Consider the following 27,432-nt stretch of genomic DNA (forward strand, 5'->3'; position numbering starts at 1 on the left):
CTCAGGTTCGAGACCCCGAGGTCGCCAGCTTGAGCGCGGGCTCATCTGGTTTGAGCAAAAGCCTACCAGCTTGAACCCAAGGTCGCTGGGCCCAACAAGGGGTTACTCGGTCTGCTGAAGGCCCGCGGTCAAGGCACAAGAGAAAGCAATCAATGAACAACTACGGTGTTGCAACGCACAGTGAAAAACTAATTACTGATGCTTCTCATCTCTCTTCGTTCCTGTCTGTCTCTCCCTGTCTATCCCTCTCTCTGACTCACTCTCTGTCTCTGTAAAAAATAAATAAATAGCCTGACCAGGTGGTGGCGCAGTGGATAGAGTGTTGGACTGGGATGCCGAGGACCCAGGTTCGAGACCCTGAGGTAGCCAGTTTGAGCGCGGGCTCACCTGGTTTGAGCAAAAAGCTCACCAGCTTGGACCCGAGGTCTCTGGCTCAAGCAAGGGGTTACTTGGTCTGCTGAAGGCCCATGGTCAAGGCACATATGAAAAAGCATTCAATGAAAAACTAAAGTATCACAACGAAAAATAAATAAATAAATAAAAATATACTTAGTTTAAAAAAAAAAGTTGGTGAAGAAAATCAACTTGGCCCTGGATGGTTGGCTCAGTGGTAGAGCGTTGGCCTGGCGTGCGGGGGACCCGGGTTCAATTCCCGGCCAGGGCACATAGGAGAAGCGCCCATTTGCTTCTCCACCCCCCCTCCTTCCTCTCTGTCTCTCTCTTCCCCTCCCGCAGCCAAGGCTCCCTTGGAGCAAAGATGGCCCGGGCGCTGGGGATGGCTCCTTGGCCTCTGCCCCAGGCGCTAGAGTGGCTCTGGTCGCGGCAGAGTGACGCCCCGGAGGGGCAGAGCATCGCTCCCTGGTGGGCAGAGCGTTGCCCCTGGTGGGCGTGCTGGGTCGATCCCATCGGGCACATGCGGAGTCTGTCTGTCTCTCCCCGTTGCCAGCTTCAGAAAAATACAAATAAAAAAAAAAGAAAAAAGAAAATCAAGTAACCAGGAATTTCATTATAGAGCTATGACAGAAGCAAGCACTAGGTACAGGTGCACCAAATTTAACATGGGAGAGGTAAAGGAAAGCTTCCTAAAGATATGGCTGAACTGAATCCTGGAGTTCAAACAGGAGCTAACCAACCCAATACAGAAGGAAGGGAAAGCCAGGAAAAAGGAAATTACAAGGAAGAGAAGCCTGGAGAGTTAAGAGTCAGATCATTGAGACTCTCATATACATACCATGCTGCAGTTTAAGCTTAATCCTGAAAGCAATGAGAAAGCACTAAGCTCTTTCAATAAGAAAGAACATGATTAGATTTGTATTTCTACTACAAATGTCAATTACGGTGCCTGCATGCTTGTAACCCCCTTTAGGTGAGAAATTAGCCTGTATACCTCCCATACTTCTCACTATTAAGATCCTGCTCCACTCCCACAGAAGCAAATAGACACAGAGCCAATACTAAATGGCCAGCAGTAGTCACATGACCTAAGTACACAGGCTTGCTAGCAGTCCATAAGAAAAACGCCAAGCCAAAGAGATCATTTCTTGGGAATTCAAATCAGAAAATCCTAGGGAAAAATAAGAAGATAACAACAAGAGTTCAAGTTAAAAAGATAGCAGCCATGGCCCTGGCCGGTTTGCTCAGTGGTAGAGCGTCGGCCTGGCGTGCAGGAGTCCCGGGTTCGATTCCTGGCCAGGGCACACAGGAGAGGCGCCCATTTGCTTCTCCACCCCTCCCCCTCTCCTTCCTCTCTGTCTCTCTCTTCCCCTCCCGCAGCGAGGCTCCATTGGAGCAAAGATGGCCCGGATGCTGGGGATGGCTCTGTGGCCTCTGCCTCAAGCACTAGAATGGCTCTGGACGCAACAGAGCGACGCCCCAGATGGGCAGAGCATCGCCCCCTAATGGCGTGCCAGGTGGATCCTGGTTGGGTGCATGCAGGAGTCTGTCTGACTGCCTCCCCGTTTCCAGCTTCGGAAAAATGAAAAAAAAAAAGAAAAGAAAAAAAAAGATAGCAGCCAGGCCCCAGCCTCATTCAGTTGCAGGTTCAATCCTTGGTCAGAGTACATATAAGAATCAACCAATGAGCCTGACCCATAGTGGTGCAGTGGACTGAGCATCGACCTGGAATACTGACAACCCAAGTTTGAAACCCCAAGGTCACCGGCTTGAGCATGAGCTCATCCAGCTCAGAGCTTGCCAGCTTGAGCAAAGGATCACCAATACAATCCCAAAATCTCTGGCTTGAGCCCGAAGGTCACTGGCTTGAACTCAAGTTTGCTGGCTTAAGCAAGGGGTCACTCACTGGCTTGGCTTGAGCACCATTCCCCTCATCAAGGTACCTATGAGAAGCATTAATGAACAACTAAGGTGAGACAACTACAAGTTGATTCTTCTCATCTCTCTCCTCCTCTCTCTCCCTCTCAAGAAAAAAAAAAAAAGAATTAACCAATGAATGCATAAATAAGTGGAACAGCCCTGACAACACAGCTTGGGTGGTGACAGCATCATCCAGAAGCATAGAGGTTGCCAGTTCAATCCCTGAGCAGGGCACTATAGGAACAGCTCAATGTTCCTGTCTCTCCTCCCCTCCTCTCTCACTAAAATCGATCAATTTTTTTTTTTTTTTTGTATTTTTCTGAAGCTGGAAACGGAGAGGCAGTCAGGCAGACTCCCACATGCGCCCAACCGGGATCCACCAGGCACACCCACCAGGGGGCGATGCTCTGCCCAACTGGTGTCGCTCTGTTGCAACCAGAGCCATTCTAGCACCTGAGGCAGAGGCCATGGAGCCATCCTCAGCGCCTGGGCCAACTGCAAGAGGGGAAGAGAGAGACAGAGAGGAAGGAGAGGGGGAGGGGTAGAGAAGCAGATGGGCGCTTCTCCTGTGTGCCCTGGTTGGGAATCGAACCCGGGACTCCTGCACGACAGGCCGACGCTCTACCACTGAGCCAACTGGCCAGGGCCAAAATCAATCAATTTTTTAAAAATATTTCTTTTAATAAGTGGAACAACAGATCGACGTTTTCTTCCACCCCCCCAATTCTGCTTCAAAATCAATAAAGAAAGAAAGAAAGCAAACCAGGAGGCAACACACTAGAATGGAAATGACAGAGTAGTTGTAAGGAGGCAGAAATTAGGAATAAATAGAAGCTATGAAATGGGGGTGATGGGATTGGAGTAGAGAGAAAAAATAATTCAAAAAGATATAGAAAGAAGAGCTAAGACAAGTAATTAGAGTAAAATCTGTCTTTCCCTGCTTTTAGTTTTATTTATTAAGCTCCTGTGTTCTTCTTGAGACCGAGCTGTTTAACTTTTCCTGGGTTCCCTTGTTTCCTGGGTTTCCTTCAATATGCACTCCACTATGTAAGGCAGGGGTCCCCAAACTTTCCACACAGGGGGCCAGCTCACTGTCCCTCAGTCCGTTGGAGGGCCAGCCTATAAAAAAAACTATGAACAAATCCTTGTGCACAATGCACATATCTTATTTTAAAGTAAAAAAACAAAACGGGAACAAATACAATATTTAAAATAAAGAACAAGTAAATTTAAATCAACAAACTGACCCGTATTTCAATGGGAACTATGCTCCTCTCACTGACCACCAATGAAAGAGGTGCCCCTTCCGGAAGTGCGGTGGGGGCCGGATAAATGGCCTCAAGGGGCCGCATGCGGCCCACAGGCTGTAGTTTGGGGACCCCTGATGTAAGGTAACTTGAGTCTCTTCTCTGCAACTGAAAGAGCCTAACTAAAAGCATTTTAGCCTGACCAGGCGGTGGCGCAGTGGATAGAGTGTTGGACTGGGATGCGGAAGGACCCAGGTTTGAGACCCCAAGCTCGCCAGCTTGAGCGTGGGCTCATCTGATTTGAGCAAAAGCTCACCAGCTTGGGCCCAAGGTTGCTCGCTCGAGCAAAGGGCTACTTGGTCTGCTATAGCCTCCTGGTCAAGGCACATATGAGAGAGCAATCAATGAACAACTAAGGTGTCGCAACGAAAAACTGATGATTGATGCTTCTCATCTCTCTCCGTTCCTGTCTGTCTGTCTGTCCCTATCTATCCCTCTCTGTGACTCTGTCCCTATTAAAAAAAAAAAAAAAACACAAAAAAAACTTAAAAGCATTTTAGAACACTGAGGCTGGCAGCAATGCAGAGAAAGAACTGGCGGACATGGCATAACAATAGGCAGAAGAAGGCAAGACAACCACTTAGAAATCTTTACAAAAGCCCAAAAGATATTTTCAGTTAAAATAAAGACTACAAAAATAGCAACTAGGAATGATATGAAAAATTATAAGGAAGAGCATGTAAGACTTAAAGATGCTGGTAGTAAGGTAGAGTTGAGTGGAAGACAATTCCCAGGTTCCTGAAGGGTTCATGAGGAAAGGGTGGTGCCATTCATCAAGACAGGAAATCAAAAGAAAAAATTCTGTTGCAGTTTGTCTCCCTCTTACCTACCTTCTTTGGGGGAAAGGAGGCAGAGAAGAGTGTTACACATGTTTGAAGTGCATGTGAAACATGAATCCAAGCCAAGATGTCCAATAGCAGTGATTTATAGGAATCTATAATAGAGGCAAGAGCTCTAAACAGCAGCTCTATCTAGACTTAGGAATAAAGACATTAAATTTGTGTTATGGTTTAAATCATTTGACTAATATGTATTTTAAATTAACATAGCTAAGCCTGACCAGGCGGTGGCGCAGTGGATAGAGTGTCGGACGGGGATGCAGAGGACCTGGGTTCGAGACCCTGAGGTCACCAGCTTGAGTGCGGGCTCATCTGGTTTGAGGAAAAGCCCACCAGCTTGAACCCAAGGTCGCTGGCTCCAGCAAGGGGTTACTTGGTCTGCTGAAGGCCCGTGGTCAAGGCACATATGAGAAAGCAATCAATGAACAACTACGGTGTTGCAACACACAATGAAAAACTAATGATTGATGCTTCTCCTCTCTCTCCGTTCCTGTCTATCCCTCTCTCTGACTCACTCTCTGTCTCTGTAAAAAATAAATAAAAATTAAAAAAAAAAATGTTTAAAAAAAATTAACATAGCTAAAAATCATGCAAATTAAAAACTTAATATTCTGGGCCCTGGTCGGTTGGCTCAGCAGTAGAGCGTCGGCTTGGCGTGTGGGGGACCCGGGTTCGATTCCCGGCCAGGGCACATAGGAGAAGCGCCCATTTGCTTCTCCACAACCCCTCTCCTTCCTCTCTGTCTCTTTCTTCCCCTCCCGCAGCCAAGGCTCCAGTGGAGTAAAGATGGCCCGGGCGCTGGGGATGGCTCCTTGGTCTCTGCCCCAGGCGCTAGAGTGGCTCTGGTTGCAGCAGAGCAACGCCCCGGAGGGGCAGAGCATCGTCCCCTGGTGGGCAGAGCATTGCCCCTGGTGGGCGTGCTGGGTGGATCCCGGTCAGGCACATGCGGGAGTCTGTCTGACTGTCTCTCCCCGTTTCCAGCTTCAGAAAAATACAAAACAACAACAACAACAAAAAAAAAAACCTTAATATTCTGGCCTGACCTGTGGTGGCGCAGTAGATAAAGCGTCGACCTGGAAATGCTGAGGTCGCCAGTTCGAAACCCTGGGCTTGCCTGGTCAAGGCACATATGGGAGTTGATGCTTCTAGCTCCTCCCCCCCCCCCCCCCCCCCCGTCTCTCTCTCCTCTCCTCTGTCTCCTCTCCTCTCTCTCTCTCCTCTCTAAATTAAATTAAATAAATAAATAAATAAAAACCTTAATTTCTTAGCACATCACATTTCAAACCCCCTGCACTTCTCTGCGAAGACCGAACTTATATAATAGAATAATCCAAATTATTACTAAAGATGAAGTTTATATTACTAATTTCTTCTGAGGTTTTACTTTTTCTAAAAAATCCAAGTTTAATGAAAAGATGCTCAACATCATTAACCATCAGAGAAATGCAAATAAAAACCACAATAAGATATAACCTCACACATGTCAGAATGACTATCACCAATAAATCAACAAATAAATGATGGTGAGAATGTGGAGATAAGGGAATCCTCCTGCACTGTTGGTAGGACTGCAGATTGGTACAGTCATTGGGAAACAGTCTGGAGATTCCTCAAAAAATTAAAAATGGAACTGCTTTATGACCCAGCATTTCCACTTCTGGGAATATATCTGAAGAAACTCAAAACATAATTTGAAAAGATATATGCACCCATATGTACAATAGCCAAGATATGGCAGCAACCCAAGTGCCCATAAACAGACCAGTGGGTAAATAAGTGGTGTACATACATACAATGGAATATTACTGAGCCATAAAAAAAATAATTAAATCTTACCATTTGTGACAGCAGGCAGATCTAAAGGGTATTATGCTAAGTTAAATAAGTCAGACAAAAAACAAACACTGTAAGATTTGACTTATATGTGGAATCTAAAGAACAAAATAATCAAACAAACAAAACAAAAAACACTCAGAGATACAGAGAACTGATGGTTGCCAGAGGGGAGGAAGGTTGGAAGGATAGGTGAAAATGGTGAAAGGACTGAGAAATACAAATAGGTAGTTATAAAATAGTCAAGGAGATATGAAATACAGCATAGGGAAGAGTCAATATTGCAGTAACTATTTAGGGTGCCTAGTGGGTACCACACTTATCAAAGAGATCACTTTCTAAATTATGTGATTGTCTAACTAATATAAAATAATACTGAATGTCGACTGTAATTGAAAATTAAATTTTTTTTAAAATTTTATTTATTCATTTTAGAGAGGAGAGAGAGAGACAGAGAGAGAGAGAGAGACAGGGGGGAGGAGCAGGAAGCATCAACTCCCATATGTGCCTTGACCAGGCAAGCCCAGGGTTTTGAACTGGCGACCTCAGCATTTCCAGGTCAACGCTTTATCCACTGCGCCACCACAGGTCAGGCGAAAATTAAAATTTTTTAAATAAATGAAATACAAAAAATATGTACTTAAATAATTTTTTTAATTAAGAGAAAAAAATCTGATTTTACTACATTTCCCTCATGAACTGTATACTAATGTTACAGTAACTAATGTTAACTAAGGAGGGAAAAACGTTAAAAAGTCACGTTAGTGAACCTCACTATTGATGCTTAAACTATAATAAAAAGATTTATTAAAGATTTAATCACATAATTTACTAGCTAGACATTCAACTTTACCTGTACAACAAATGTTGGGTTGCTGTACAACAATCTTTACTCATCTATACCCTTTGTCCCCAAAATCTTTTACTATGCACTCAGAACTTGATAATAAGCTTAAACCACAAATCCCGTTTCCTACTTGCCTTCCCCATCTGACATAAGTATAATCACCAAAACTCAACATGTCACAAACTGAATTCCTCTTTCTTGACAAAAATTAAAATTGTCCTTCCTCATATAGACCCCAATCTCGGTGAAAGGCACAAATTAGAAACCAGATTTTATCTTCTATGAACCCTCTCTCCCTAATCCCAAATCTATTGAAATCATCAAATCCTGTCTAATCCAGTACCCAAATCCAGAACCAATATCATCATTTGCCAGATTGCCCCCCTGATATTCCTGCCTTTAGCCTTGGTCTATCCTTCAACCCGCCCTCCTCAATGAAGCCAGAGTGACCTTTTAAAAAACACAAATCTGGGCCTTGGCTGGTTGGCTCAGTGGTAGACCATCGGCCTGGCGTGCAGGAGTCCCAGGTTCGATTCCCGGCCAGGGCTCAGAGGAGAAGCGCCCATCTGCTTCTCCACCATTCCCCCTCTCCTTCCTCTCTGTCTCTCTCTTCCCCTCCCACATCCAAGGCTCCACTGGAGCAAAGTTTGCCCGAGCGCTGAGGATGGTTCTATGGCCTCTGCCTCAGGCGCCAGAATGGCTCATATTGCGGCAGAGCGACGCCCCAAGATGGGCAGAGCATCGATCGCCCCCTGGTGGGCGTGCCGGGTGGATCCCAGTCGGCGCATGTGGGAGTCTGACTGCCTCCCCGTTTCCAGCTTCAGAAAAATACAAACAAAAAAAAAAAAAAAAAAACCCACAAATCTGATCATTTCAGATCCCAATTTAAATTCTTCAATATCTTATTTGACAAATATAATCAACATCAAAGCTAGTCACTCCATTGAAGTTCTGCACATAAATAAAATTTACTTTAGTTGTATCTTTATTTTTTTTGTAGGTTCAGCACAAAAGAATCATCAGGAATATAATCCTGAAATATAGTACTTAAAACATGGAACAATTGACACATTTAGAAAAATATGCAGCACTGTTTGTACTGAAAATACCAAGACCACCAAAATGGAACACTACCATCCAGCCAGTAAATAAGGCACTACCATATGCACTGTTGTTGTAGAATCTCTAGGATCTATTATTAAGTGGGGATAAAAAGCTATAAACAGTGTACAGTACATGCTAGTGTGTTTTAAAATTATAAATGTATAGGCTTGTATATGCTACAAATATCACAGGAAGGTCACGCATCAACATGTAAATAGTGGCTGCCTCTAGAGTGAAAATGGGTGTTTGGAGGATAAAGAAACTTTTCACTGCATATTCTTTTGATTCGACTTTTTTTTTTTTTTTTTGAGAGAGAGAGAGTGAGAGACAGACAGTGACAGATAGACGGGAAGGGAGAAAGATGAGAAGCATTAACTCGTAGCTGCGGCACTTTAGTTGTTCTAGTTGTTCGTGTACTGCTTTCTTCTATATGCCATGATGGGGGGGGGGGGGTCCAGCCAAACCAATGAACCCTTGCTCAAGCCAGCGATCTTGGGCTTCAAGCCAGCGACCTTTGTGACACCTTTGACTTTTATATTACATCTAGTTACTACCCATAATTTTAAACATGATTTTCCCCTTCTAAGCTCCTCACAAAATAAAATATTTACATGTACTGACTACAAAAACTTCTCTATACTTCATCCTTACAACAACATTAAAAATTATGCAGTGATCATTTGATGTAACACTACATTTCCTTCTTGACAGCTCAGGAGTTCAACATTTTATCCAATATTTTACTACTGCTGAGAAGGCTGCAACGACATCACTGAATAGTGCACTATAATTTTTACTTGCTCCTCGTTAAAGCAAGACAGCAGCATCAGGCAGCAGAAAATTAAGTTGACATTAAATCTTTAAGGATTAAGGAAAACTACGAATCTTACTTTTCCAGTAAACTCAAGTAAATAAAGTCCCCAGTATCCTTCAAAACCAGCGCAAAAGGTCTGTAAAATCTGCAAGATGAAGAGGTATTACCTGGAGACACATTTACATCCAATTAGTGGAATGTGATTTAACCCTTATACAGGTCCCTAAAACACCAGATCTGGACTATGTCACACATCCTACAGAAGAGACCAGATGAGAAGGGGCTGTGGGACTTGGGACAGCACACACCCCCGACCCTGGGTTACCTACTCTACCCGCCTCCAGCCACCAGACTAAGCCCTTCAAACATGGTGTCAGTTGGTCCCCTTAAGCCACTGGGGAGAATACACTAGGCTAAGCGAACATCCCTTCGGCATTTAACAGCAAAAAAGTCCTTTCAACCAACGAAAGGATCACGACCGGGAAGACAGCACGGTCCGCCTAAGGAAAGGAGGTCTGTAGGAAAGGGCTGAGGAGAGGGGGCTGTCTACGAGGGGCTGACATCATCTGCGGGGAGGCTAAGCATCAAGAAAATACATCGTCGGAAAGCCCGGCAGGGTAAGAGCTAGGCAGCTAGGAGCTCCGCAAGCGGCCCAGGAGGTCCGCGAGGAAAGAGGGCTGAGCAGCGAAGGACCTGCCTAGAAGCTGGGGAGTCGCAGTGGGTTCGAGGGCGTCCGTGACCGGGCCCCAGAGGAAGTAGGACCCGGTGAACTCACGGGGAGCTGTAACGGAGTCTGGAGGCTTCCGAAGAGTCCAAGGGGGGTTTCATGGGGTGTGGGGGCCCGTGAAACAGCGCCGCCGGCTGCAGGGAAGGAATGGTGTCTGGCTGATGGAGATAGGATGGGTGGGGTCTACAGGAGCCCCGCGGCAAAGATCGCGAGTATGGGAAGACCCGCTCGCGGGGCTACCCCGCGGGAGCCCAAGAACGAGCCTGAGACTTGGGCCCGGCGACTTACCTCGGGCTTCGCCGCAGTGGCCAAAGACAGCCCCTCCTCTATGGCGGAAGCTGCCTACCAGCCTCGGCCCCAGGGTGAGGCCGGAGGAGACAGCAGAGGCCGAAGCCGGCGGGGTCGGACGGTTCCGGGAACGTGGGCCCAGCTGCCTCAGGGTCCGGGAGAGCGGTCGCCGCGCATCCCCCGCCCTGTCAGAGAGACTCCGCCCGGCCTGGGCAGGCACAGCCTCCGCCGCACCCCGCCCAGAGCACGCGCTGGACTGCCGCCTCAGAGGCTGCCGCTGCCTCGGCCCGTCCCGCGGATGCTGCCGCCGCCGCTCAAGGTCCCGGCTAGGCTCTGCGCAACCACCACCAACCGCCGCCAGGTCCTTGCTCGACTCCGGCCCGCGCGCCACCAACCCCGCGCACGCTGCCCCGCCCCGCGCAAATCCTCGGCTGCAGACGAGCAGACGCGCTCGGACCTACCTCCCACGCCCCCTACCGCCGGCCCCAGTTGGCCCGCCCGCACGTGACGCCACCAGAGAGTTCGGCGTGCGCTTGCGCGGCCACACCCCGTTTCGTACGCCCCAGGCGGCCCCGCCCACATTTTTTCCTCACTTTACGGCAAAGCTGGGAACAGCCTTAGAAACTCCCTTTACTGGATAGTAATGTCGCAAAGTTGGAGTGGAAAACTCCGGGTTTGCGACGGTTCTCGCTTTCCGGCCAACACAGAGGCGCCTGAAGGCTGATGGAGGGGGTGAGGCTCTAAGCAGGTAAGAAGTCGCCTCCCCACATTGGTTTGTCAGTCACCGTGTCCGGGCGAGGACCGCTTGGCTGCCCGCACAGGTGTAGTGCATCTAGGCCCCATCCCCAGTTCTGGCACACGGTCCTCGGCACGGCTCTTCTTAGCCCCCGCCCCGACCTCCGTTTCTCGGTCCCTTCCATTCATTCTCCCGACTTTTTACTGAGTGGTGTCTGTGCCTTGGACTCGAGAAAGTCAGACACGAACGAAATAGCCCTGTCTTTCTGAAGTGCGGTGTTAAGTGGGAGACGACGAGAAAACTCGCAGTGGTAGTAAAGAAAAATTATCCTAGAAAAAAAGTACAAGATACTCTCAGCCTAGAAGAGGGGCCCTGAGGAAACCGTTCCTAAGGCGACCTTTGGGTCTTTCTTAACTCGTGTTAGAAGGCTGGTTAATGAAATAGGAGCGAGAAACAAGAGCACATTGGTCCGGAATAGTGAAAAATTAGAGGAATAGGATACAGCAGGTGGAAACTGTTTCAATGAAGCCTGCACTTGGAGGCATCATTGTGAAGGGTGAGGAGGAGGACTGAGAATGTGGGCCGCAAATATCTTTTCCTTAAAGATGCTGAGCCCATTAATGAGGGTGTCCAATTTATAAGGTAAGAGCACTGTTGCAGCACAACCTTGTACACATTAGAATGAATCATCTGGGAGCTTTAAAAGAAAGAAAAAATCTGTGTTGTTCCCCCCAAAACCAATTAAACGAACTCTGGCGTCGAGGTATCAGTGTTTTTCCTATGCTGAGGGTCGAGAGCCACAAGAGGAAAGTGGGGAAGGGAAGGAAGTAGAGGATGGGAAGTAGGGAAGGACAGGAAGATGTAGATAGACATTAGGATGTGAGTCATTTGATGAAAGAGAGTTGGGGGTGGAATAAGAAACTTGAGCAGAGGGATGAAAGTTTTTAATAACCGCTGTGGGAAAGGGAAGAAGCAGCAGCCATTCTTGCCTTTCATTTCTGTGCAGTTCCATCCCTTCATTTTCATGAGGCCCCCTCGGTTACAGCCCTCACTCCTTTTCCCTTCACTCTAGCATTTATCAGCTGGGGTTTAAGTCTTAGAGCTTGAGAATATCCTTATTTTTATACCCAGAAAGATTAGAGTCGAGCCAATTTATGAAATTCAAAGATTAACTTCATTCTCATAGAGATTACTAAGCACAGTGCCTTGCCAATTATTTCATCAATCATTTAAGTTAGGAATGAGATATAAAGATATTTAAGACACAGCCCTACTAGGCTCTCATAGTATTAGGGGAAACAGACCTGTAGAAAAGAATTCACTTGGCTGCCAGAGAAGGACTGTAAAGGCAAAGCCAAAGCCAGTGTAGGGTGACTATTAACTAGGGTTATTCCAAAAACCTGTCTCTGCCTCCAGACAAGGGAGAGCAGCATTGTGTGGTAAGACTGGGGCGTAGTACGGAGAATAAGGGTGGGGTAGAGATAAAGATGATCAAGTGTAGCCTTACATCCCAAGCTAAAACATTTAGTTTATATACTGTAAGCAACTCATAGGAATAAATAACAAAGCTAAAAAGAAAGTAACCTCTTTTACACATGGACCTCTTTGGCAGCCTGGCCTGTGGCCCCTATCCCAGAATGTTTATAAATGTATAAAATAAAATACATGGAAATGAATACAACCAATTTTTTTGTGTGTGTGGCAGAATCAGAGAGAGGGACAGATAGGGACAGACAGTAAGAGAGAGAGATGAGAAACATCGATTCTTCATTGTGGTTCCTTAGTTGTCCATTGATTGATTTCTCATATGTGCCTTGACCGGAGGCTACAGCAAACCAAGTGACCCTTGCTCGAGTGAGCGACCTTGGGCTCAAGCTGGTGAGCCTTGCTCAAACCAAATGAGCCTGCGCTCAAGCTGGCGACCTCAGGGTCTCGAACCTGGGTCCTCCTCATCCCAGTCCAATGCTCTATCCAAAGCGCCACAGCCTGGTCAGGCTGAAACCAATTTTATTCAAAGTTTTTAAAACATTCCAACAAGTGTGTAATGTATTATATATGTGCTTCTTTGTGCACTAAATACCATCTGGCAGCAGGTATAATTGTGTAATTCCAAATAATGAGAAACATAAATTATATTTTGAAATACCTGCAACAACTTTAATATGATGTGAAAATATCTTATTTTCTATTGGTGATTAAAGACATAGGGACTGCAGATATTACTCTGGATTGTCTACATTTATTGAAGAAAATGCCAAATTTCAGCTAGATATTATTGAAAATAAAAGTTCAATTTTATCCCACTCCCAAGTCCATCAAACCTGTAAATTCTAGCCACATTCTGGTTCATGAATCCTAGATTTATAAAAAGCTCATTGTAATGGTTTTAAGCAAGAGCATGATAGATTGAATCTGTGTTTCAGAGAGATGCCAGAGCAATGTTAACTTCCCAGCCCCTCTCTTGGAGCTGAAGTGGGGAACTGGATTTTCTTTTTCTCTAATACCGAGGGGCAACAACCAGTACTAATCCACTGTTGCCTAATAATTTAGACCTGCTGGAGGACTGAGCTTGTAGCTGTCTATGTAAGAGTAGTATCAGAAATAAATTGGGAAAGATAGGTCGGGACTATTTTTGTGAAAATCTTTGAAATGCTTGGCTGTAATTGGTACTTGTTTTGGCAGATAATGGAGAGATGAAATTTTTTGGAGTAGAATAATAAAATTAGAGTTCTGTTTGAAAAATTAATCTAGCAGTAATATGTGTGTTAGATCATAAGACAGGAATGAAGACACTATGCCTACAAATAAATAATTAAATGACCTTTTAAACTAAATTTTATCATAAAGTGATCCCTAAAGAGTTTGCTAAATTACTTTATTTCCTCAGTGTGACTGACTAGTCTAAAGAAACATAGATTGGAATAAATAGCATACCTTTCGACACGGATGTATACACCAGTGTGGAGGTCAGTTGGCATTTTACATAATCAATAGGCTGTTCTTTTGTGTTACAAAATTATTATATTAGCATTTCTGATAAGCAGTGGCTTTACTACATGCATTGATTCCCAAATGTTACTAAGGCTTCCCTGATTAAATGTCATCTATACCAGTAGATCCTACATTTCTGACTTTTTAACATCAAGACTCATTTTCTTGCCTAACCAGGCGGTGGCGCAGTGGATAGGGCGTCGGACTGGGATGCCGAGGAACCAGGTTTGAGACCCCCAAGGTCGCCAGCTTGAGTGTGGGCTCATCTGGTTTGAGCAAAGCTCACCAGCTTGGACCCAAGGTCGCTGGCTCAAGCAAGGGATTACTCGGTCTGCTGAAGGCCCGCGGTCAAGGCACATATGAGAAAGCAATCAATGAACAACTAAGATGTCGCAACAAAAAACTGATGATTGATGCTTCACATCTCTCTCTGTCCTTATCTGTTCCTTTCTCTGACTCTATCTCTGTCTCTGTAAAAAACAAACCAAAAAAAGACTCATTTTCTTGCCAATCCCTTAAACCTCTTGGATGTATACAATGAAACAAAAAAGAATTCCTCAAGGCCCAGATAACCCATCTCTCTGGAAACTGATTAATATCAGATTATATAAAATTTACTGCCCAAATTCCAGCTAGTCCTTAAATTTTGCCCTTTTTAAACATATTATTCAACAGATTGAACTTGAGGTTTAGGTATTACTAAACCAAATGAATAATGTAAAGTTAAGTTTCTGAACCAGAATATCTGAGAGAGTAGCTTCTTCAGACCAGCCTGTAACTATTAGAGATCACGTGGGTGGTGTCATGGTCCATATAGACTGAAAATCAGGTTTATTCCGAAGTTGAGTTTTATCTATCTGTTCCCTTTGTTTAGGGAATGGGAGAATGGGTCTAAGAGCAGGGAGAATACTAGACCTTAGAAGGGTTAAAAGATTTTTATTACAGAAAATCTCTAAAAGTTCCTATCCCTGGCTTCCAATTACATGGCTACCCCTTCGCACATTCAATCGTTGTGAACACAGATCTGATACTAAAAGTTATCCTGATGACAGTTATGATTTTTGAACATATATAAATTTAATAACCTTACGCCTGCCTTCTCTGATGGCCAATGAATAAATATTCTTGGAGTACTGTGATAGGTTCAGTTCTTCAAAACAATAGCTTGGATTTCTGGCCTTATTTTATCTCTAATTTTCTCACTACTGTTTATTGCAGCAACTTGGCACTTTGGCAACTAAAATAGTTCCTGGAAATGTTTACCCTACTTAATGTATAATATAATTCAGGCTTGTTCAGATAACTCACAAGTATTCATGTTAACATTTTTTTTTTTAAAGATTTCTTTTTTTTTTCTTTTTTAAATTGATACTAACTTTTCTTTTTTATTATTCATTTTAGAGAGGAGAGGGAGATACAGAGAGAGAGAGAGAGAGGATAGAGACAGAGAGAGAGAAGGGGAGAGGAGCTGGAAGCATCAACTCCCATATGTGTCTTAACCAGGCAAGCCCAGGGTTTTGAACCGGCGACCTCAGCATTTCCAGGTCGACGCTTTATCCACTGAGCCACCACAGGTCAGGCTATTCATGTTAACATTTAAAAACAAGTTGCAAGACAGAAGATTCTGTGCATCATAATTGGATTCTATCAGACTCTGTTTTCCAGTCGGCACACTACAATAAAACATAAATTCATTTTTTTTTTTTGTATTTTTCTGAAGTTGGAAATGGGGAGACAGACTCCCGCATGCGCCCGACCGGGATCCACCCGGCACGCCCACCAGGGGCGACACTCTGCCCACCAGGGGACGATGCTCTGCCCCTCCCGGGCATCACTCTGCCACGACCAGAGCCACACTAGCGCCTGGGGCAGAGGCCAAGGAGCCATCCCCAGCGCCCAGGCCATCTTTGCTCCAATGGAGCCTCGCTGTGGGAGGGGAAGAGAGAGACAGAGAGGAAGGGGAGGGGGGTGGAGAAGCAAATGGGCGCTTCTATGTGCCGAACCCGGGTCCCCCGCACACCAGGCCTACGCTCTACCGCTGAGCCAACCGGCCAGGGCCTCTATGAAATTTTTAAGCAAAACAAAATCAGTTTAAGAAAGGCTGGTGTTGGCCCTGGCCGGTTGGCTCAGCGGTAGAGTGTTGGCCTGGCGTGCGGGGGACCAGGGTTTGATTCCCGGCGAGGGCACATAGGAGAAGCGCCTATTTGCTTCTCCACCCCCCCCCCTTCCTCTCTGTCTCTCTCTTCCCCTCCCGCAGCCAAGGCTCCACTGGAGCAAAGATGGCCCGGGCGCTGGGGATGGCTCCTTGGCCTCTGCCCCAGGTGCTAGAGTGGCTCTGGTCGCGGCAGAGCAACGCCCTCTGGTGGGCAGAGCGTCGCCCCTGGTGGGCGTGCCGGGTGGATCCCGGTCGGGCGCATGCGGGAGTCTGACTGTCTCTCCCCGTTTCCAGCTTCAGGAAAAAAAAAAAAAAAGGCTGGTGTTTACACTAAGTTTATAGTAAGAAAAACAACGAACTGTGATACAATTATAGATGCAACCCTTGAGACAGTAATGGTAGAATGAGAATAAATTGTCTTTATGATCATTGACACTTTAGTCACTGGTAGTTAGGCCTAGTAACAGCAATAAATAAAGAACCTTGGTGCTAGAAGAAATCCTGAAAGTTCACCTAGACCAGTGGTTCTCAAAGTGCACCAGGGTGCACTGGTGCACCCTATAAGATTTCCAGGTGCGCCCTGTGGTATTCCAGAGAAATGTGTGCCTGCTGGGAAACAAAAAACCAATAGGGTTTTTGGAGTTTAGATTTTTGGAGGACAGAGGGGTGGGGAATTGGCTGTAAGCTGATACAGTCTGCCCAACCCCCCCACCTTACTTGCCTGATTAGGTTGCAAAAGGCTGTTAAGCTGTAGTGCTGGATTGTTTACACTACCCCCCATGTTCCCCAGAAAGACTGGAGGCAAGTTTCTTCTATCCTTTGTTTGGTGTAAAGTTAGGATGATATGTATGGTGAGAGTTTTGGATTGATGATTAAACATAAGAAATTATCTCTTGAAGCCTTTTGAAAGAAGAATATGTGGCAGTATCTAAAAAAGCTTTGAACATTTTACTACAATTTTTAACATCCTATTATGTGAATTAGGATTTTCTACCCTCAACACAAGAGTAAAAAGCGAGGAATTGTTCAATGTATTGACAAGGAAATGAGAGTTTGCCTTTCAAATATATTCCAAACATTGAAGAAATTGCTAGGACACATCAGGCTCATGTTTCTCATAAACACAAGAATGAAAAAACTTAACACATTTGCGCCAGGACCTGCGGAATTTACTAAATCTTACTAAGAATGCATCTATATAGCCTGACCTGTGATGGCACAGTGGATAAAGCATCAACCTGGAATGCTGAGGTCACCGGTTCAAAACCCTGGGTTTGGCCCTGGCTGGTTGGCTCAGCGGTAGAGCGTCGGCCTAGCGTGCGGAGGACCCGGGTTCGATTCCCGGCCAGGGCACACAGGAGAAGCACCCATCTGCTTCTCCACCCCTCCGCCGCACTTTCCTCTCTGTCTCTCTCTTCCCCTCCCGCAGCCAAGGCTCCATTGGAGCAAAGATGGCCCAGGCGCTGGGGATGGCTCTGTGGCCTCTGCCTCAGGCGCTAGAGTGGCTCTAGTCGCAACATGGCGACGCCCAGGATGGGCAGAACATCGCCCCCTGGTGGGCAGAGCGTCGCCCCTGGTGGGCGTGCCGGGTGGATCCCGGTCGGGCGCATGCAGGAGTCTGTCTGACTGTCTCTCCCTGTTTCCAGCTTCAGAAAAATGAAAAAAAAATAATAATAAATAAAAATAAAAAATAAAGATACAGGCTCCTGAAAAGCCTCTGGATGTTTAAAAAAAAAAAACAAAAAAAAACCCTGGGTTTGCCTGGTCAAGGCACATATGGGAGTTGAAGCTTCCTGCTCCTCCCTTCTCTCTCTCTCCTCTCTAAAATGAATAATCTTTTAAATATATATATATACACATATATATATATAAAGATAACATTTTTGTCATTTTTTAATTTTTTAACCCCGCTATTTTATGAATTCTAAAAAGCATAACTCAAAAAATGTAACATAAAAATGTTTTTTAATGTCAGAATAAATTTAATTTTGTCGTATGTACTTCGTTTAATTACCATAAAAGCATGCTTGGACTTTATATTTTTTTCTTTAATATTTTACTTAATTATTATAACATACTTCTCAGAAATTTGTATATAGTGCACCTACAATTATTTGTAGGATTTTAAATGCACCCAACTTCAAAAAGTTTGAGAACCACTGACCTAGACTGTCTCCCTGGCCCAAGGCAGGACCATTTGGAATCTTTGGCAGTGGAGTTACTAGGCATCATTATCATACCATGTGGTTTTTCTACTTTGAGAGCTGAATTCCTTTATTTATAAGCTATTGATGATAAAGGACTACTGTTCAAATTTATATAACAATTTAAGAAAATTGAGAAATCCCCTATGTTTATAACAATTTTATGTTTATAGGAATTTTTCTTTTATTCTTTTTTTTATTAAGAGGTGGGGAAGTAGAGAGACAGACTCCGACATGTGACATACACCTGGACTGGGATCCACCCAGCAAGCCCTCTACAGGGTGATGCTCCACCCATCTGGGGCTGTTGCTCTGTAGCCTGGCAACTGAACTATTTTTATTTTAGCACCTGAGGCAAGGCCATGGTGCCATCCTCAGCACCTGGGGCCAATTTGCTCGAACCATTCCAGCCATGGCTGCAGGAGGGGAAGGCAGGGGGAAGGGAGGAGAAGCAGATGGTCAGTTCTCCTGTATACCCTGACCAGGAATCAAACCCGAGACTCCCACACACCAGGCCAATGCTCTATTGCTGAGCCAACCGGCCATGGCCTAGGAGCTTTTCAGAATGATTTCATTTCTGTGTTTTGTTCAAGAAAAACATTCGTCTCTTAAAACTTATCCAGTATTTCAAACTCTGAAGATAACAGGGATGAGTAAAATTTAATCTCTGCCTTCAAGGGGGATATATAAATCTTGGCAATTTACACATGCCTCTTCCTACAAATCCCTGAATGGTTTAGGCTTCATTAAAAGGAAATGTTTAATTGGGGGAATTGAAACAAACAAATAGACAAAGGCTTGAACTTCCTTCCTGAAAAATTTTCTATTTGTGCTGACATGAAAAGCATACTTGGTCTTGTATGTGATTCTTTTTGTGAAATTGCAAATGGAATCATACTTAGAAGTTGTATATTATCTAATTTTAATAACATCAGATTATTTTTAAATCTTTGTGTTTAATAGCTTATAGAAAAGAAATTAGACTTACTCTGTTTTTTTAGAGGACAGAAGTGAGACCAGTGAATTAAAGAAACGGGTATTTTAGATCACTGTAAGAGTGAGAAGTAGATGTATCTGTCCAGTTTGTTCATAACCATTTATGGAATAGACTGCCTTTACCTCATTGTATGTTCTTGCCTCCTTTGTCAAATATTAATTGACCATGTAGGCATTGGTTTCTTTCTGGGCTTGCTATTCTGTTCTGTTAATCAATAGATATGTCTGTTTTTTATGCCACTACCGTACTGTTTTGATTACTACAGTCTTATAGTATAGTTTGATATAAATGTAGCATGATACCTCCAACCTTGTTCTTCTTTCTTAAGATTGCTGAAGCTATTTGGGATCTTTTGTGGTTCCCTATAAATTTTTGGATTATTTGTCCTAGTTCTGTGAAAAAACACCATTGATAGTTTGATAGGAATTACATTGAGTCTATAGATTGCTTTGGCTGGTTTGTACATTTTAATGATGTTAATTCTTCCTATTCGTGAACATGATATATGCTTACATTTATTGTATCTTCTTCAGTTTCTTTCTTCAGTATCTTATAATTTTGGAGTGCAAGAATATAATCTTGCCTGACCTGTGGTAGCACAGTGTATAAAGTGTAGACCTGAAATGCTGATGTCACCAGTTCGAAACCTTGGGCTTGCCTGGTCAAGGCACATACAGGAAGCAACTACTATGAGTTGATGTTTCCCAACTCTTCTCCCTCTTTCTCTCTCTCTCTAAAAAAATAAAATAAAATCTTACCATTTGTCACAGCATGGACAGCCCTAGAAGGTATGCTAAGTGAAATAAGTCACTCAGAGAAAAACAAATTTCATATGATTTCACTTATATGTGGAATCTAAAGAACAAAATAAACAAATAAACAATATTGAAATATACTCAGACACAGAGGGGACTGGTGGTGGTTAGTGGGAAAGGGGGTTGAGGTACTAGGGAAAACAGAAAGGGATTAAGAAGCACAAATCAGTAGTTACAGAGTACTCATTAAGATGTAAAGTACAGCATAAGAAATAGAGTCAATGATATGCAATAACTATGGTGCCAGGTGGGCACTGGAAATATTGAGAGGAACACTGAAATATAGTGCTGTCTTAACCACTATTCTGTACACCTGAAACTAATACAAAAGAAAATTAAATGTAAGCTGTAAAAAAAGAAAAAAGTGGAAAGTGGTACATCTTTTTCTAAATAGAAATAACTATTTACTGGATATGTGCTCATTATCAAAAAAAGGGGGAATAAAGCAGACAGTATCAAAACATAGAAGAAAAATATTAAGTTTAATTCTATTCTTAAAACTAAACATTTCTTTTTTTCTAAACTTTTCATTGCTGTTATTCTTGATTATTTTCATGTACATTTTTCTCATACCAATTTTTATATAAACCTTTTCATAACATATACAATGAATTTTTTTTATTGATTTTAATTCATTGTGTTTACATAGATTGAAGTATCCCACCGAATATATCTCCCTCTCACCCCCGTGTTCTCCTTGACACCAACCCTTGCCCTTTCCCCACAACGCCTTCCCCCCTTCCCTCCAGGATTTGCTGTCCTGCTCTCTATAGCACTGTGTTATGTATATATAATTTCACCAATCTCTTTCCCTTCTCTGATCCCATCCTCTCCTCCCCTTTCCCTCTGACCGCTTTCCCTCTGGTCCCTTTGACCCCCCCCCCCCCCACCTCTGACTATATTCCATCCCTCAGTTCACACTGTTCATAGATTCCTCAAAGGACAGATAAAGAGCTTCCCAGGCAGGAAAAAGCTAGAAGAGTTCACCACCAAACCAGTATTACATGAAATGGTAAAGGGTGCTCTTTAAGAAGAAGGGGGAAGAAAGATTTTAAAATGTGAACAATAAAATGGCAATAAATATATCTCTATCAACAATTAAATCTAAAAATCAAAATAAATGAACAAGCAAAAACCAAAACAGACTCAGATACAGAGAACATTTTGACAGTTGCCAGATAGGAAGAGGGTTGGAGGGTTAGGTGGAAAAGGTGAACGGATTAAGAAGTTCAAGTTGGTAGTTACTGAATAGTCATGACTCTATAAAATACAGCATATGAAGTTCTATTAATATTCTAATAATTATATATTGTGTCAAACTATGTAATGTCTTATCACTGGGGTCTAATGAAGAACCAGGTAATAGAGGGAAAGACCAAATTTATAGTGTCCCATATTAAGTTAAAGAAGGGGCTTCCCATCTGACCAGGTGGTGGCACATGATAGAAAATCAGACTGGGACGTGGAGGACTCAGGTTCAAAACCCCAAGATCGCCAGCTTGAGCATGGGCTCATCCAGCTTGAGCGAGGGGTCGCTGGCTTAAGCATGGGATCATAGACATGACACCATGGTCACTGGCTTGAAGCCCAGGGTCCCTGGCTTGAGCCCAGGGTCCCTGGCTTGAGCAAGGGGTCACTCACTCTGCTGTAGCCCCCTAGTCAAGGCACATATGAGAAAGCAGTCAATGTACAACTAAAGTGCTAGAATGAAGAATTGATGCTTCTCATCTCTCTCACTTCCTGTCTGCCCCTCTCTCTGTCGCTCTGTCTCTGTCTAGAAATGGGGAGTGGGGGGGGGGTCTTTCCTGAATGAAGAAAAGTGTGTCACACCTATCTGAAGCTCTTTTGTGTAGCATACTGAATTGAAATTAGGCTAAGAGAACATTCTAAGATCTTTCTTTCGGTCCGAATCTCTTGAGCATGAGCAGGAAATATGGAGTGTCAGAGGTTCCCTCTGAGTCTTTTGGTTTCCAATAGACAGTTTAAAATCAATATCCCCAAAAGCAGTTTTAAGATATCAGAACTTGAGTCTCTTCAGTGTCTTTTTTTTTTTTTTTTTTTTTGACAGAGACAGAGAGAGGCACAGATAGGGACAGATGGGCAGGAAGGGAAAGGGATGAGAAGCATCAGTTCTTCGTTGCAGCTCCTTAGTTCTTCACTGATTGCTTTCTCATAGGTGCCTTGACCAGGCGGGCTACAGCATAGCAAGTGACCACTTGCTCAAGCCAGAGACCTTGGGCTCAAGTCAGTGACCTTGGGATCATGTCTCTGATCCCACGCTCAAGCCGGCAACCTCAGTGTTTCGAACCTGGGTTCTCCGTGTCCCAGTCTGATGCTCTATTCCAGGGGTCCCCAAACTTTTACACAGGGGGCCAGTTCACTGTCCCTCAGACCGTTGGAAGGCCAGACTATAAAAAAAACTATGAACAAATCCCTATGCACACTGCACATATCTTATTTTAAAGTAAAAAACAAAACGGGAACAAATACAATATTTAAAATAAAGAACAAGTAAATTTAAATCAACAAACTGACCAGTATTTCAGTGGGAACTATGCTCCTCTCACTGACCACCAATGAAAGAGATGCCCCTTCCGGAAGTGCGGTGGGCGTCGGATAAATGGCCTCAGGGGGCTGCAGTTTGAGGACCCCTACTCTAGCCAAAACCGGATGGGGAAAAAAACCCTTCTTCAGCAAACGATTGCTCCTCCCAAGCAGGAAGGCAATCTGCAATTTGCAATCTGCCGCAGCAGCCTTCCATGGACTTTACACACAGGGCACTGCCCCAATACAAGCAGCAAACTTAAAAAACATTTGTTTAGCCCGGCCGGTTGGCTCAGTGGTAGAGCGTCGGCCTGGCGTGCAGAAGTCCTGGGTTCGATTCCCAGCCAGGGCACACAGGAGAAGCGCCCATCTGCTTCTCCACCCCTCCCCCTCTCCTTCCTCTCTGTCTCTCTCTTCCCCTCCCACAGCCAAGGCTCCATTGGAGCAGAGTTGGCCCGGGCGCTGAGGATGGCTCTATGGCCTCTGCCTCAGGCGCTGGAATGGCTCTGGTTGCAACAGAGCAACACCCCAGATGGGCAGAGCATCGCCCGCTGGTGGGCATGCCAGGTGGATCCCGGTCGGGTGCATGTGGGAGTCTGTCTGACAGCCTCCCCATTTCCAACTTCAGAAAAATACAAAAAAAAAATTTGTTTACCCAACAACCGTAGTCCTGACAGGTCAGTTTAGCCACACTGCTGGTCTTGTTTCAGGAGACAGCAGTGCAGATGAGCTTCCAAAATGAGACCTATACTGTGTGAACAAACAAGCAGGTATTTAAGGTATTTATTTAAGGTGTATGCCTATGAAAACAGAAGGAAAAAAACTCAAAGCTTAATGAACACAGCAAATCATAAACTTGTTTCTGAATTAGTAAGACTGTCAGTGGAGAAGACTTCCAGATGTAACGCTTTTGCTGGAATGAAGGCAAGCAGTGACAATCTGATAGGCCTTCCTTGTCTACAGTTTGAGCATCTCTGGGGATGTCACTAGGTGCTCAAGTAAATTCTGTATGACGTACACAGCCCTAAGAAAAAAACCGTTTTAGTTCTTACTGATTCCAAGTCAAAAGATAGAAAAATGAAACATTAGTTTGGAGGGTTGAAGAAAACTGGAAGAATTCAGAATTCAGTTGTTTATAACGAGTCTAATATCCAAAACTGAGCATTGTGATTTCTATAAACAATTTCTTTCCCTAAAATCTACCTCATTTTTACTAAAAAGCTAAATGAAAACCAATTTATTTACTGCATTAAATCCAGTTTCAATTTGGCCTGATTTGCATAAGCACGACAAGAATAACAATTGATCATATAGGCTCTTTTAAATCTGCTTTGCTGATATCTCATAAGGAGTCTTCAGACTAAGCTTTGATTAGCCCCTCAGAACAAACAGCCAAGCCACACAGTTGTTATCAGGCTTTGCCTGCAGTACCTATAGATTTGGGTAAATTCCTCAAGTTCTTGAGGTCCCAAGAATGTTTTGAGGTTTCTTCCTTGCCATCTCCCAGGAAATCAACCTTTACTCCTTACCTGGAAAGACTACATGAGCCCCATGAATAAGCAAGGTACCATGCTATTTCTTCAATGGGCTTTTATCAGCTTTGAAAGTCAATGTTAATTCCTTAAAGCTTTCTCCTGACATCCAGAGTCCACACATGTCTCTCTCAGACATGACATTCCAATCAAAATCTTGGTTAAAAATATCACAGTTGGAAACTGGTTTTATATGTCTCATTATAAAGAGAACAAATTCTTACTGATTCATACAAATAAACATTATTATGACTCCCTTGTTAAGAATTGCCAAGCCTGTCTGGTGGTAACACAGTGGATAAGAGTATCAACCTCAGTGTCTCAGATTGAAAACACCAACAGCGAGGTTGCCGGTTTAAGCAAGTGCTCATCTGCTTGAGCACAGGCTCACCAGCTTGAACATGTGGTTGCTTGCTTGAGCACAGGATTATTGACATGATCCCAAGGTAGCTGGCTTGGACTCAAAGGTCACTGGTTTAAGTCCAAGGTCGTTGGCTTGAGCAAGGGGTCACTGCCTCAGCTTAGAGCACCCCCCCCCCAGTCAAGGCACATATGAGAAACAATCAATGAACAACAAGTGCCACAACTACAAGTTGATGCTTCTCATCTCTCTCCCTCCCTGTATCTGTCTCTCTCTCTCTCTCTCTCACTCAAAAGAAAGAAAAAAAGAAAAGAATTGCCAAGCTCTGGTAGAACCAGGTAGGGCAAACAATATAAAACAAAAGGAAAATCCTTGCTCTTTTTAACAGTAGAAAAGAAGCAAACTACAACTCCATATTGGACCACTAAAATGTAAGCAATTAGCATTCTTTAGATTGGCAAATAACATTTGATAACTTTAGAAACATGGGCTTCTCTATTAGCAAACATTTACACTTTTAAGAGACTTCTAACAAGGTATGAGACATTCATTAATAGCTTCAGGTTTATTTTCTAGTTTTTTCTCTAGCAGTTAATGTTTAACAGCTGAAATAAGTTAAATTGATTTCCTTAGATGACTAAGATTTTCCTCTTGATAAGAATTACCCCCCAGAAATTTGCATTTTAAAAGATGGCCTAAATAAAAGTTCTTGAAGACCAGGTATTTGCACCTCAAAGGTACAGGGGAAGAAATGCAAGCTTCTAGAGCAGCGGTTCTCAACTTGTGGGTCTCGACCCCCGCCGGGTCGTGACCCACAGGTTGAGAACCGCTGTTCTAGAGGGACTGGTTTCATAAAACCAATTCTCTGTGAGCCTTTTCCTTGAGGGACCCATGGTTAAATTTCTTTCAGCTGACAAAGTGTGCATCCCAAAAGAGGTCTCTGGGGGTACTGTTGGTGGAGGTGGTATTGACAATTGCCTTCAGAGAGAGGAATTTCCTTCCTTGTAAAAGAGGAAGAAGTTTCCCTGGCAGGGTTGCTTAGTTGGTTAGAGCATCATCCCAATATGCCAAGGTTCAATTCCTGGTCAGGGCACATACAAGAACCAGACAATGAATGCCAAAATAAGTGGAACAACAAATCAGTGTTTTTCTCTCTCCCTTCCTCTCTCTAAAAAGTCAACCAATGAATAAAAAGAATAAAAAGTGGAAGAGATTGGGTAGCTAAGGGAAGCATGAGCATCGTTAGCACTCCTCTGCCCCGCATTGCCTGGCCAGAACCTAGGATGACATGTGACACCTTAGCCCAACTTATTTGCCTGCCTTGGCATCCCAAGGCCCATGCCCTGCCCCTTACGCTGACAGAAGGAAAGGCCTTCCCAAAGATTGCAGTAAGCAGGGGTCGGGAACCTATGGCTCGTGAGTCAGATGTGGCTCTTTTGATGGCTGCATCTGACTCGCAGACAAATCTTTAATAAAAAAAAACATGTTAAAAATATAAAACATTCTCATGTATTACAATCCATTCATTTCCTACCGCTCATGTTCATAGCTGCGGGTGGCTGGAGCCAATCATAGCTGTCCTCCGGGACAACACCAAGTTTTTATTGGATAATGCGTAATGTACACGGGTCATTGTATGGCTCTCACAGAATTACATTTTAAAATATGTGGCGTTTATGGCTCTCTCAGCCATAAACTGCAGTACAGTTATGTCCAGGTGCGGCGTGTTACCTGTCTTCTGAGGGCAGCCTTACCAACAGTCACAGTGATGATCAGGCACTGCTAGTTGAGTTCACTTTGCTCAGTCAGGTGGCCTTAATTCCACATGGATGATTTTTTTTAAGGATTTTTTTAATTGACTTTAGAAAAAGAAACATCAATCTATACCTGTTAGGTTGGCAAGAAAGTATTTTTGGTTGTCACACAGCATTGTAATTATTTTGAAGGACTTCTGTCAGTATTATGGTTTTTACCTTTGACATTTGATATTAGTCACATTTAGGTTACTTTAGAAGCAAGTTATGCATAGTTTTGTTTGTAGCTGTTAGTTTAGGGTCAATTTTAACATGGAGTGAAGAAATGAACATTTTGGGCATATTTTACTTTTTTATTTCTATAAAGGAAAGAAAGCTGCTGAGGCTCACAAAAAGGTAATGTGAATTTATGGTGTTGATTGCATAACGCACGTGTCAAAATTAGTTTTAGGCCCTGGCCGGTTGGCTCAGCGGTAGAGCGTCGGCCTGGCGTGCGGGGGACTCGGGTTCAATTCCCGGCCAGGGCACATAGGGGAAACACCCATTTGCTTCTCCACCCCCCCCCTTCCTCTCTGTCTCTCTCTTCCCCTCCCGCAGCCAAGGCTCCATTGGAGCAGAGATGGCCCGGGCACTGGGGATGGCTCCTTGGCCTCTGCCCCAAGCGCTAGAGTGGCTCTGGTCGCGTCAGAGCGACGCCCCGGAGGGGCAGAGCATCGCCCCCTGGTGGGCAGGGCACCACCCCTGGTGGGCGTGCCGGGTGGATCTGGTCGGGTGCATGCGGGAGTCTGACTGTCTCTCCCTGTTTCCAGCTTCAGAAAAATACAAAAAAAAAAAAATTAGTTTTAAAAATTCTGTTCTGGAGATTTTTCTTTTTCTTTTTTTTTTTTTTTGTACGGGTCCCCCGCACGCCAGGCCGACGCTCTACCGCTGAGCCAACCGGCCAGGGCCTGTTCTGGAGATTTTTCATTCAAAGATGACCAACGTTCTGATCGATCTACTGAAGTTGATGATGACCAAATCAAAGCCATAATTGAAGAGAATCGTCATATAACTGTTCGAGAGATTGCAGAGAGGTTAAATGTATCACACACAACAATTGAAAATCACTTAAAATGTCTTAGACTCGCTAAGAAGCTTGATATTTGGGTTCCACATGAATTGAAAGAGATTCACTTAACACAACAAAATCAATATTTGCGATATGCATCTCAAGCACAATGAAACCCACCTTTTTTTTTTTTTTTTTTTTTTTTTTTTCTGAAGCTGGAAAC

At 44.0% G+C, this 27,432-nt stretch overlaps 2 protein-coding genes across 6 annotated transcripts in view; one reads left to right on the top strand and one right to left on the bottom strand.

Annotated features, from left to right (window-relative positions):
- Positions 1-10,501, bottom strand: part of MYO9A (myosin IXA) — a 290,547-nt gene extending 280,046 nt beyond the window's left edge. For all 5 annotated transcript variants that reach the window (XM_066277973.1, XM_066277974.1, XM_066277975.1 and 2 more), the window contains exon 1: positions 10,073-10,501. The gene's annotated coding sequence lies outside the window, so the exon portion shown is untranslated. The remainder of the gene's footprint in view (positions 1-10,072) is intronic.
- Positions 10,502-10,733: 232 nt separating this feature from the next.
- Positions 10,734-27,432, top strand: part of SENP8 (SUMO peptidase family member, NEDD8 specific) — a 35,634-nt gene continuing 18,935 nt past the window's right edge. Inside the window, exon 1 of the mRNA XM_066278017.1 lies at positions 10,734-10,820. The gene's annotated coding sequence lies outside the window, so the exon portion shown is untranslated. The remainder of the gene's footprint in view (positions 10,821-27,432) is intronic.

Source organism: Saccopteryx bilineata, chromosome 4, assembly GCF_036850765.1.
Source record: "Saccopteryx bilineata isolate mSacBil1 chromosome 4, mSacBil1_pri_phased_curated, whole genome shotgun sequence".
Classification (NCBI taxonomy): domain Eukaryota; kingdom Metazoa; phylum Chordata; class Mammalia; order Chiroptera; family Emballonuridae; genus Saccopteryx; species Saccopteryx bilineata.